The following is a 12,696-nucleotide window of genomic DNA, read 5'->3' as shown; positions in this document are numbered from 1 at the left end:
TCTGACTGTTTTGACACTTCAACTTGAAATGTGACCAAAAAACAGCTCTTTTTTGAACTACAGATGAGATTTTTGCCTTTTGGCTAAAATTTGAACAGTTTTGACTGTCAACTTGAAATGTGACCAAAAAACAGCAGTTTTTTAAACTACATATGAGATCTTTCCTTTTTGAATGCGTTTTGGTTTCAAAAATCATTTTGTCACTCAAAAGCACTAAAAGTGTCAAAAAAGCATTTTGGCTCAAATTCTGACTGTTTTGACTTTTGAACTTGAAATGTGACCAAAAACAACAGCTCTTTTTTGAACTTTAGGTGAGATCTTTGCTTTTTTAGTGTGTTTTGGTTTCAAAAATCATTTTGTCACTCAAAAGTACTAAAAGTGTCAAAAAGCATTTTGGCTCAAATTCTGACTGTTTTGACACTTCAACTTGAAATGTGACCAAAAAACAGCAGTTTTTTAAACTACATATGAGATCTTTGCATTTTGAGTGCGTTTTGGTTTCAAAAATCATTTTGTTACTCAAAAGCACTAAAAGTGTGAAAAAAGCATTCTGGCCCAAATTCTGACTGTTTTGACTTTTGAACTTGAAATGTGACCAAAAAACTGCTCTTTTTTGAACTACAGATGAGATTTTTGCCTTTTGGCTCAAATTCTGACTGTTTTGACTTTTCAACTTAAAATGTGAACAACAAAAAGCAGTTTTTTAAACTACATATGAGATCTTTGCATTTTGAGTGCGTTTTGGATTCAAAAAACAATTTGTTACTCAAAAGCACTAAAAGTGTCCAAAAAAGCATTTTTGCTCAAATTCTGACTGTTTTGACTTTTGAACTTGAAATGTGACCAAAAACAACAGCTCTTTTTTGAACTTTAGGTGAGATCTTTGCTTTTTGAGTGCGTTTTGGTTTCAAAAATCATTTTGTCACTCAAAAGCACTAAAACTGTCAAAAAAGCTTTTTCGCTCAAATTCTGACTGTTTTGACACTTCAACTTGAAAATGACCAAAAAACAGCAGTTTTTTAAACTACATATGAGATCTTTGCATTTTGAGTGCGTTTTGGTTTCAAAAATCATTTTGTTACTCAAAAGCACTAAAAGTGTGAAAAAAGCATTCTGGCCCAAATTCTGACTGTTTTGACTTTTGAACTTGAAATGTGACCAAAAAACTGCTCTTTTTTGAACTACAGATGAGATTTTTGCCTTTTGGCTCAAATTCTGACTGTTTTGACTTTTCAACTTAAAATGTGAACAACAAAAAGCAGTTTTTTAAACTACATATGAGATCTTTGCATTTTGAGTGCGTTTTGGATTCAAAAATCAATTTGTTACTCAAAAGCACTAAAAGTGTCCAAAAAAGCATTTTTGCTCAAATTCTGACTGTTTTGACTTTTGAACTTGAAATGTGACCAAAAACAACAGCTCTTTTTTGAACTTTAGGTGAGATCTTTGCTTTTTGAGTGCGTTTTGGTTTCAAAAATCATTTTGTCACTCAAAAGCACTAAAACTGTCAAAAAAGCATTTTGGCTCAAATTCTGACTGTTTTGACACTTCAACTTGAAATGTGACCAAAAAACAGCTCTTTTTTGAACTACAGATGAGATTTTTGCCTTTTGGCTAAAATTTGAACAGTTTTGACTGTCAACTTGAAATGTGACCAAAAAACAGCAGTTTTTTAAACTACATATGAGATCTTTGGATTTTGAGTGCGTTTTGGTTTCAAAAATCATTTTGTTACTCAAAAGAACTAAAAGTGTGAAAAAAGCATTCTGGCCCAAATTCTGACTGTTTTGACTTTTGAACTTGAAATGTGACCAAAAAACTGCTCTTTTTTGAACTACAGATGAGATTTTTGCCTTTTGGCTCAAATTCTGACTGTTTTGACTTTTCAACTTGAAATGTGACCAAAAAACAGCAGTTTTTTAAACTACATATGAGATCTTTGCATTTTGAGTGCGTTTTGGTTTCAAAAATCATTTTGTTACCCAAAAGTACTAAAAGTGTCAAAAAAGCATTTTGGCTCAAATTCTGACTGTTTTGACACTTCAACTTGAAATGTGACCAAAAAACAGCAGTTTTTTAAACTACATATGAGATCTTTGCATTTTGAGTGCGTTTTGGTTTCAAAAATCATTTTGTTACTCAAAAGCACTAAAAGTGTCAAAAAAGCATTTTGGCTCAAATTCTGACTGTTTTAACTTTTGAACTCGAAATGTGATCAAAAGATTGCTCTTTTTCGAACTACAGATGAGATTTTTGCCTTTTGGCTAAAATTTGAACAGTTTTGACTGTCAACTTGAAATGTGACCAAAAAACAGCAGTTTTTTAAACTACATATGAGATCTTTGCATTTTGAGTGCGTTTTGGATTCAAAAATCAATTTGTTACTCAAAAGCACTAAAAGTGTCCAAAAAAGCATTTTTGCTCAAATTCTGACTGTTTTGACTTTTGAACTTGAAATGTGACCAAAAACAACAGCTCTTTTTTGAACTTTAGGTGAGATCTTTGCTTTTTGAGTGCGTTTTGGTTTCAAAAATCATTTTGTCACTCAAAAGCACTAAAACTGTCAAAAAAGCTTTTTCGCTCAAATTCTGACTGTTTTGACACTTCAACTTGAAAATGACCAAAAAACAGCAGTTTTTTAAACTACATATGAGATCTTTGCATTTTGAGTGCGTTTTGGTTTCAAAAATCATTTTGTTACTCAAAAGCACTAAAAGTGTGAAAAAAGCATTCTGGCCCAAATTCTGACTGTTTTGACTTTTGAACTTGAAATGTGACCAAAAAACTGCTCTTTTTTGAACTACAGATGAGATTTTTGCCTTTTGGCTCAAATTCTGACTGTTTTGACTTTTCAACTTAAAATGTGAACAACAAAAAGCAGTTTTTTAAACTACATATGAGATCTTTGCATTTTGAGTGCGTTTTGGATTCAAAAATCAATTTGTTACTCAAAAGCACTAAAAGTGTCCAAAAAAGCATTTTTGCTCAAATTCTGACTGTTTTGACTTTTGAACTTGAAATGTGACCAAAAACAACAGCTCTTTTTTGAACTTTAGGTGAGATCTTTGCTTTTTGAGTGCGTTTTGGTTTCAAAAATCATTTTGTCACTCAAAAGCACTAAAACTGTCAAAAAAGCATTTTGGCTCAAATTCTGACTGTTTTGACACTTCAACTTGAAATGTGACCAAAAAACAGCTCTTTTTTGAACTACAGATGAGATTTTTGCCTTTTGGCTAAAATTTGAACAGTTTTGACTGTCAACTTGAAATGTGACCAAAAAACAGCAGTTTTTTAAACTACATATGAGATCTTTGCTTTTTGAATGCGTTTTGGTTTCAAAAATCATTTTGTCACTCAAAAGCACTAAAAGTGTCAAAAAAGCATTTTGGCTCAAATTCTGACTGTTTTGACACTTCAAATTGAAATGCGACCAAAAAACAGCAGTTTTTTAAACTACATATGAGATCTTTGCATTTTGAGTGCGTTTTGGTTTCAAAAATCATTTTGTTACTCAAAAGAACTAAAAGTGTGAAAAAAGCATTCTGGCCCAAATTCTGACTGTTTTGACTTTTGAACTTGAAATGTGACCAAAAAACTGCTCTTTTTTGAACTACAGATGAGATTTTTGCCTTTTGGCTCAAATTCTGACTGTTTTGACTTTTCAACTTGAAATGTGACCAAAAAACAGCAGTTTTTTAAACTACATATGAGATCTTTGCATTTTGAGTGCGTTTTGGTTTCAAAAATCATTTTGTTACCCAAAAGTACTAAAAGTGTCAAAAAAGCATTTTGGCTCAAATTCTGACTGTTTTGACACTTCAACTTGAAATGTGACCAAAAAACAGCAGTTTTTTAAACTACATATGAGATCTTTGCATTTTGAGTGCGTTTTGGTTTCAAAAATCATTTTGTTACTCAAAAGCACTAAAAGTGTCAAAAAAGCATTTTGGCTCAAATTCTGACTGTTTTAACTTTTGAACTCGAAATGTGATCAAAAGATTGCTCTTTTTCGAACTACAGATGAGATTTTTGCCTTTCGGCTAAAATTTGAACAGTTTTGACTGTCAACTTGAAATGTGACCAAAAAACAGCAGTTTTTTAAACTACATATGAGATCTTTGCATTTTGAGTGCGTTTTGGATTCAAAAAACAATTTGTTACTCAAAAGCACTAAAAGTGTCCAAAAAAGCATTTTTGCTCAAATTCTGACTGTTTTGACTTTTGAACTTGAAATGTGACCAAAAACAACAGCTCTTTTTTGAACTTTAGGTGAGATCTTTGCTTTTTGAGTGCGTTTTGGTTTCAAAAATCATTTTGTCACTCAAAAGCACTAAAACTGTCAAAAAAGCTTTTTCGCTCAAATTCTGACTGTTTTGACACTTCAACTTGAAAATGACCAAAAAACAGCAGTTTTTTAAACTACATATGAGATCTTTGCATTTTGAGTGCGTTTTGGTTTCAAAAATCATTTTGTTACTCAAAAGCACTAAAAGTGTGAAAAAAGCATTCTGGCCCAAATTCTGACTGTTTTGACTTTTGAACTTGAAATGTGACCAAAAAACTGCTCTTTTTTGAACTACAGATGAGATTTTTGCCTTTTGGCTCAAATTCTGACTGTTTTGACTTTTCAACTTAAAATGTGAACAACAAAAAGCAGTTTTTTAAACTACATATGAGATCTTTGCATTTTGAGTGCGTTTTGGATTCAAAAATCAATTTGTTACTCAAAAGCACTAAAAGTGTCCAAAAAAGCATTTTTGCTCAAATTCTGACTGTTTTGACTTTTGAACTTGAAATGTGACCAAAAACAACAGCTCTTTTTTGAACTTTAGGTGAGATCTTTGCTTTTTGAGTGCGTTTTGGTTTCAAAAATCATTTTGTCACTCAAAAGCACTAAAACTGTCAAAAAAGCATTTTGGCTCAAATTCTGACTGTTTTGACACTTCAACTTGAAATGTGACCAAAAAACAGCTCTTTTTTGAACTACAGATGAGATTTTTGCCTTTTGGCTAAAATTTGAACAGTTTTGACTGTCAACTTGAAATGTGACCAAAAAACAGCAGTTTTTTAAACTACATATGAGATCTTTGCTTTTTGAATGCGTTTTGGTTTCAAAAAACAATTTGTTACTCAAAAGCACTAAAAGTGTCAAAAAAGCATTTTGGCTCAAATTCTGACTGTTTTGACACTTCAAATTGAAATGCGACCAAAAAACAGCAGTTTTTTAAACTACATATGAGATCTTTGCATTTTGAGTGCGTTTTGGTTTCAAAAATCATTTTGTTACTCAAAAGAACTAAAAGTGTGAAAAAAGCATTCTGGCCCAAATTCTGACTGTTTTGACTTTTGAACTTGAAATGTGACCAAAAAACTGCTCTTTTTTGAACTACAGATGAGATTTTTGCCTTTTGGCTCAAATTCTGACTGTTTTGACTTTTCAACTTGAAATGTGACCAAAAAACAGCAGTTTTTTAAACTACATATGAGATCTTTGCATTTTGAGTGCGTTTTGGTTTCAAAAATCATTTTGTTACTCAAAAGCACTAAAAGTGTCAAAAAAGCATTTTGGCTCAAATTCTGACTGTTTTAACTTTTGAACTCGAAATGTGATCAAAAGATTGCTCTTTTTCGAACTACAGATGAGATTTTTGCCTTTTGGCTAAAATTTGAACAGTTTTGACTGTCAACTTGAAATGTGACCAAAAAACAGCAGTTTTTTAAACTACATATGAGATCTTTGCATTTTGAGTGCGTTTTGGATTCAAAAATCAATTTGTTACTCAAAAGCACTAAAAGTGTCCAAAAAAGCATTTTTGCTCAAATTCTGACTGTTTTGACTTTTGAACTTGAAATGTGACCAAAAACAACAGCTCTTTTTTGAACTTTAGGTGAGATCTTTGCTTTTTGAGTGCGTTTTGGTTTCAAAAATCATTTTGTCACTCAAAAGCACTAAAACTGTCAAAAAAGCATTTTGGCTCAAATTCTGACTGTTTTGACACTTCAACTTGAAATGTGACCAAAAACAACAGCTCTTTTTTGAACTTTAGGTGAAATCTTTGCTTTTTGAATGCGTTTTGGTTTCAAAAATCATTTTGTCACTCAAAAGCACTAAAAGTGTCAAAAAAGCATTTTGGCTCAAATTCTGACTGTTTTGACTTTTGAACTTGAAATGTGACCAAAAACAACAGCTCTTTTTTGAACTTTAGGTGAGATCTTTGCTTTTTTAGTGTGTTTTGGTTTCAAAAATCATTTTGTCACTCAAAAGTACTAAAAGTGTCAAAAAAGCATTTTGGCTCAAATTCTGACTGTTTTGACACTTCAAATTGAAATGCGACCAAAAAACAGCAGTTTTTTAAACTACATATGAGATCTTTGCATTTTGAGTGCGTTTTGGTTTCAAAAATCATTTTGTTACTCAAAAGAACTAAAAGTGTGAAAAAAGCATTCTGGCCCAAATTCTGACTGTTTTGACTTTTGAACTTGAAATGTGACCAAAAAACTGCTCTTTTTTGAACTACAGATGAGATTTTTGCCTTTTGGCTCAAATTCTGACTGTTTTGACTTTTCAACTTGAAATGTGACCAAAAAACAGCAGTTTTTTAAACTACATATGAGATCTTTGCATTTTGAGTGCGTTTTGGTTTCAAAAATCATTTTGTTACCCAAAAGTACTAAAAGTGTCAAAAAAGCATTTTGGCTCAAATTCTGACTGTTTTGACACTTCAACTTGAAATGTGACCAAAAAACAGCAGTTTTTTAAACTACATATGAGATCTTTGCATTTTGAGTGCGTTTTGGTTTCAAAAATCATTTTGTTACTCAAAAGCACTAAAAGTGTCAAAAAAGCATTTTGGCTCAAATTCTGACTGTTTTAACTTTTGAACTCGAAATGTGATCAAAAGATTGCTCTTTTTCGAACTACAGATGAGATTTTTGCCTTTTGGCTAAAATTTGAACAGTTTTGACTGTAAACTTGAAATGTGACCAAAAAACAGCAGTTTTTTAAACTACATATGAGATCTTTGCATTTTGAGTGCGTTTTGGATTCAAAAATCATTTTGTCACTCAAAAGCACTAAAACTGTCAAAAAAGCATTTTGGCTCAAATTCTGACTGTTTTGACACTTCAACTTGAAATGTGACCAAAAACAACAGCTCTTTTTTGAACTTTAGGTGAAATCTTTGCTTTTTGAATGCGTTTTGGTTTCAAAAATCATTTTGTCACTCAAAAGCACTAAAAGTGTCAAAAAAGCATTTTGGCTCAAATTCTGACTGTTTTGACTTTTGAACTTGAAATGTGACCAAAAACAACAGCTCTTTTTTGAACTTTAGGTGAGATCTTTGCTTTTTTAGTGTGTTTTGGTTTCAAAAATCATTTTGTCACTCAAAAGTACTAAAAGTGTCAAAAAAGCATTTTGGCTCAAATTCTGACTGTTTTGACACTTCAAATTGAAATGCGACCAAAAAACAGCAGTTTTTTAAACTACATATGAGATCTTTGCATTTTGAGTGCGTTTTGGTTTCAAAAATCATTTTGTTACTCAAAAGAACTAAAAGTGTGAAAAAAGCATTCTGGCCCAAATTCTGACTGTTTTGACTTTTGAACTTGAAATGTGACCAAAAAATTGCTCTTTTTTGAACTACAGATGAGATTTTTGCCTTTTGGCTCAAATTCTGACTGTTTTGACTTTTCAACTTGAAATGTGACCAAAAAACAGCAGTTTTTTAAACTACATATGAGATCTTTGCATTTTGAGTGCGTTTTGGTTTCAAAAATCATTTTGTTACCCAAAAGTACTAAAAGTGTCAAAAAAGCATTTTGGCTCAAATTCTGACTGTTTTGACACTTCAACTTGAAATGTGACCAAAAAACAGCAGTTTTTTAAACTACATATGAGATCTTTGCATTTTGAGTGCGTTTTGGTTTCAAAAATCATTTTGTTACTCAAAAGCACTAAAAGTGTCAAAAAAGCATTTTGGCTCAAATTCTGACTGTTTTAACTTTTGAACTCGAAATGTGATCAAAAGATTGCTCTTTTTCGAACTACAGATGAGATTTTTGCCTTTTGGCTAAAATTTGAACAGTTTTGACTGTCAACTTGAAATGTGACCAAAAAACAGCAGTTTTTTAAACTACATATGAGATCTTTGCATTTTGAGTGCGTTTTGGATTCAAAAATCAATTTGTTACTCAAAAGCACTAAAAGTGTCCAAAAAAGCATTTTGGCTCAAATTCTGACTGTTTTGACTTTTGAACTTGAAATGTGACCAAAAACAACAGCTCTTTTTTGAACTTTAGGTGAGATCTTTGCTTTTTGAGTGCGTTTTGGTTTCAAAAATCATTTTGTCACTCAAAAGCACTAAAACTGTCAAAAAAGCATTTTGGCTCAAATTCTGACTGTTTTGACACTTCAACTTGAAATGTGACCAAAAACAACAGCTCTTTTTTGAACTTTAGGTGAAATCTTTGCTTTTTGAATGCGTTTTGGTTTCAAAAATCATTTTGTCACTCAAAAGCACTAAAAGTGTCAAAAAAGCATTTTGGCTCAAATTCTGACTGTTTTGACTTTTGAACTTGAAATGTGACCAAAAACAACAGCTCTTTTTTGAACTTTAGGTGAGATCTTTGCTTTTTTAGTGTGTTTTGGTTTCAAAAATCATTTTGTCACTCAAAAGTACTAAAAGTGTCAAAAAAGCATTTTGGCTCAAATTCTGACTGTTTTGACACTTCAACTTGAAATGTGACCAAAAAACAGCAGTTTTTTAAACTACATATGAGATCTTTGCATTTTGAGCGCGTTTTGGATTCAAAAAACAATTTGTTACTCAAAAGCACTAAAAGTGTCCAAAAAAGCATTTTTGCTCAAATTCTGACTGTTTTGACTTTTGAACTTGAAATGTGACCAAAAACAACAGCTCTTTTTTGAACTTTAGGTGAGATCTTTGCTTTTTGAGTGCGTTTTGGTTTCAAAAATCATTTTGTCACTCAAAAGCACTAAAACTGTCAAAAAAGCATTTTGGCTCAAATTCTGACTGTTTTGACACTTCAACTTGAAATGTGACCAAAAAACAGCTCTTTTTTGAACTACAGATGAGATTTTTGCCTTTTGGCTAAAATTTGAACAGTTTTGACTGTCAACTTGAAATGTGACCAAAAAACAGCAGTTTTTTAAACTACATATGAGATCTTTCCTTTTTGAATGCGTTTTGGTTTCAAAAATCATTTTGTCACTCAAAAGCACTAAAAGTGTCAAAAAAGCATTTTGGCTCAAATTCTGACTGTTTTGACTTTTGAACTTGAAATGTGACCAAAAACAACAGCTCTTTTTTGAACTTTAGGTGAGATCTTTGCTTTTTTAGTGTGTTTTGGTTTCAAAAATCATTTTGTCACTCAAAAGTACTAAAAGTGTCAAAAAGCATTTTGGCTCAAATTCTGACTGTTTTGACACTTCAACTTGAAATGTGACCAAAAAACAGCAGTTTTTTAAACTACATATGAGATCTTTGCATTTTGAGTGCGTTTTGGTTTCAAAAATCATTTTGTTACTCAAAAGCACTAAAAGTGTGAAAAAAGCATTCTGGCCCAAATTCTGACTGTTTTGACTTTTGAACTTGAAATGTGACCAAAAAACTGCTCTTTTTTGAACTACAGATGAGATTTTTGCCTTTTGGCTCAAATTCTGACTGTTTTGACTTTTCAACTTAAAATGTGAACAACAAAAAGCAGTTTTTTAAACTACATATGAGATCTTTGCATTTTGAGTGCGTTTTGGATTCAAAAAACAATTTGTTACTCAAAAGCACTAAAAGTGTCCAAAAAAGCATTTTTGCTCAAATTCTGACTGTTTTGACTTTTGAACTTGAAATGTGACCAAAAACAACAGCTCTTTTTTGAACTTTAGGTGAGATCTTTGCTTTTTGAGTGCGTTTTGGTTTCAAAAATCATTTTGTCACTCAAAAGCACTAAAACTGTCAAAAAAGCATTTTGGCTCAAATTCTGACTGTTTTGACACTTCAACTTGAAATGTGACCAAAAACAACAGCTCTTTTTTGAACTTTAGGTGAAATCTTTGCTTTTTGAATGCGTTTTGGTTTCAAAAATCATTTTGTCACTCAAAAGCACTAAAAGTGTCAAAAAAGCATTTTGGCTCAAATTCTGACTGTTTTGACTTTTGAACTTGAAATGTGACCAAAAACAACAGCTCTTTTTTGAACTTTAGGTGAGATCTTTGCTTTTTTAGTGTGTTTTGGTTTCAAAAATCATTTTGTCACTCAAAAGTACTAAAAGTGTCAAAAAAGCATTTTGGCTCAAATTCTGACTGTTTTGACACTTCAACTTGAAATGTGACCAAAAAACAGCAGTTTTTTAAACTACATATGAGATCTTTGCATTTTGAGCGCGTTTTGGATTCAAAAAACAATTTGTTACTCAAAAGCACTAAAAGTGTCCAAAAAAGCATTTTTGCTCAAATTCTGACTGTTTTGACTTTTGAACTTGAAATGTGACCAAAAACAACAGCTCTTTTTTGAACTTTAGGTGAGATCTTTGCTTTTTGAGTGCGTTTTGGTTTCAAAAATCATTTTGTCACTCAAAAGCACTAAAACTGTCAAAAAAGCATTTTGGCTCAAATTCTGACTGTTTTGACACTTCAACTTGAAATGTGACCAAAAAACAGCTCTTTTTTGAACTTTAGGTGAAATCTTTGCTTTTTGAATGCGTTTTGGTTTCAAAAATCATTTTGTCACTCAAAAGCACTAAAAGTGTCAAAAAAGCATTTTGGCTCAAATTCTGACTGTTTTGACTTTTGAACTTGAAATGTGACCAAAAACAACAGCTCTTTTTTGAACTTTAGGTGAGATCTTTGCTTTTTGAGTGCGTTTTGGTTTCAAAAATCATTTTGTCACTCAAAAGCACTAAAACTGTCAAAAAAGCATTTTGGCTCAAATTCTGACTGTTTTGACACTTCAACTTGAAATGTGACCAAAAAACAGCTCTTTTTTGAACTACAGATGAGATTTTTGCCTTTTGGCTAAAATTTGAACAGTTTTGACTGTCAACTTGAAATGTGACCAAAAAACAGCAGTTTTTTAAACTACATATGAGATCTTTCCTTTTTGAATGCGTTTTGGTTTCAAAAATCATTTTGTCACTCAAAAGCACTAAAAGTGTCAAAAAAGCATTTTGGCTCAAATTCTGACTGTTTTGACTTTTGAACTTGAAATGTGACCAAAAACAACAGCTCTTTTTTGAACTTTAGGTGAGATCTTTGCTTTTTTAGTGTGTTTTGGTTTCAAAAATCATTTTGTCACTCAAAAGTACTAAAAGTGTCAAAAAGCATTTTGGCTCAAATTCTGACTGTTTTGACACTTCAACTTGAAATGTGACCAAAAAACAGCAGTTTTTTAAACTACATATGAGATCTTTGCATTTTGAGTGCGTTTTGGTTTCAAAAATCATTTTGTTACTCAAAAGCACTAAAAGTGTGAAAAAAGCATTCTGGCCCAAATTCTGACTGTTTTGACTTTTGAACTTGAAATGTGACCAAAAAACTGCTCTTTTTTGAACTACAGATGAGATTTTTGCCTTTTGGCTCAAATTCTGACTGTTTTGACTTTTCAACTTAAAATGTGAACAACAAAAAGCAGTTTTTTAAACTACATATGAGATCTTTGCATTTTGAGTGCGTTTTGGATTCAAAAAACAATTTGTTACTCAAAAGCACTAAAAGTGTCCAAAAAAGCATTTTTGCTCAAATTCTGACTGTTTTGACTTTTGAACTTGAAATGTGACCAAAAACAACAGCTCTTTTTTGAACTTTAGGTGAGATCTTTGCTTTTTGAGTGCGTTTTGGTTTCAAAAATCATTTTGTCACTCAAAAGCACTAAAACTGTCAAAAAAGCTTTTTCGCTCAAATTCTGACTGTTTTGACACTTCAACTTGAAAATGACCAAAAAACAGCAGTTTTTTAAACTACATATGAGATCTTTGCATTTTGAGTGCGTTTTGGTTTCAAAAATCATTTTGTTACTCAAAAGCACTAAAAGTGTGAAAAAAGCATTCTGGCCCAAATTCTGACTGTTTTGACTTTTGAACTTGAAATGTGACCAAAAAACTGCTCTTTTTTGAACTACAGATGAGATTTTTGCCTTTTGGCTCAAATTCTGACTGTTTTGACTTTTCAACTTAAAATGTGAACAACAAAAAGCAGTTTTTTAAACTACATATGAGATCTTTGCATTTTGAGTGCGTTTTGGATTCAAAAATCAATTTGTTACTCAAAAGCACTAAAAGTGTCCAAAAAAGCATTTTTGCTCAAATTCTGACTGTTTTGACTTTTGAACTTGAAATGTGACCAAAAACAACAGCTCTTTTTTGAACTTTAGGTGAGATCTTTGCTTTTTGAGTGCGTTTTGGTTTCAAAAATCATTTTGTCACTCAAAAGCACTAAAACTGTCAAAAAAGCATTTTGGCTCAAATTCTGACTGTTTTGACACTTCAACTTGAAATGTGACCAAAAAACAGCTCTTTTTTGAACTACAGATGAGATTTTTGCCTTTTGGCTAAAATTTGAACAGTTTTGACTGTCAACTTGAAATGTGACCAAAAAACAGCAGTTTTTTAAACTACATATGAGATCTTTGCTTTTTGAATGCGTTTTGGTTTCAAAAATCATTTTGTCACTCAAAAGCACTAAAA

This window comes from Oryzias latipes, chromosome 12, assembly GCF_053564925.1.
Source record: "Oryzias latipes strain Hd-rR chromosome 12, Olatipes_Hd-rR_3.1".
NCBI classification, from domain to species: domain Eukaryota; kingdom Metazoa; phylum Chordata; class Actinopteri; order Beloniformes; family Adrianichthyidae; genus Oryzias; species Oryzias latipes.
This window is presented reverse-complemented; position numbering follows the sequence as displayed.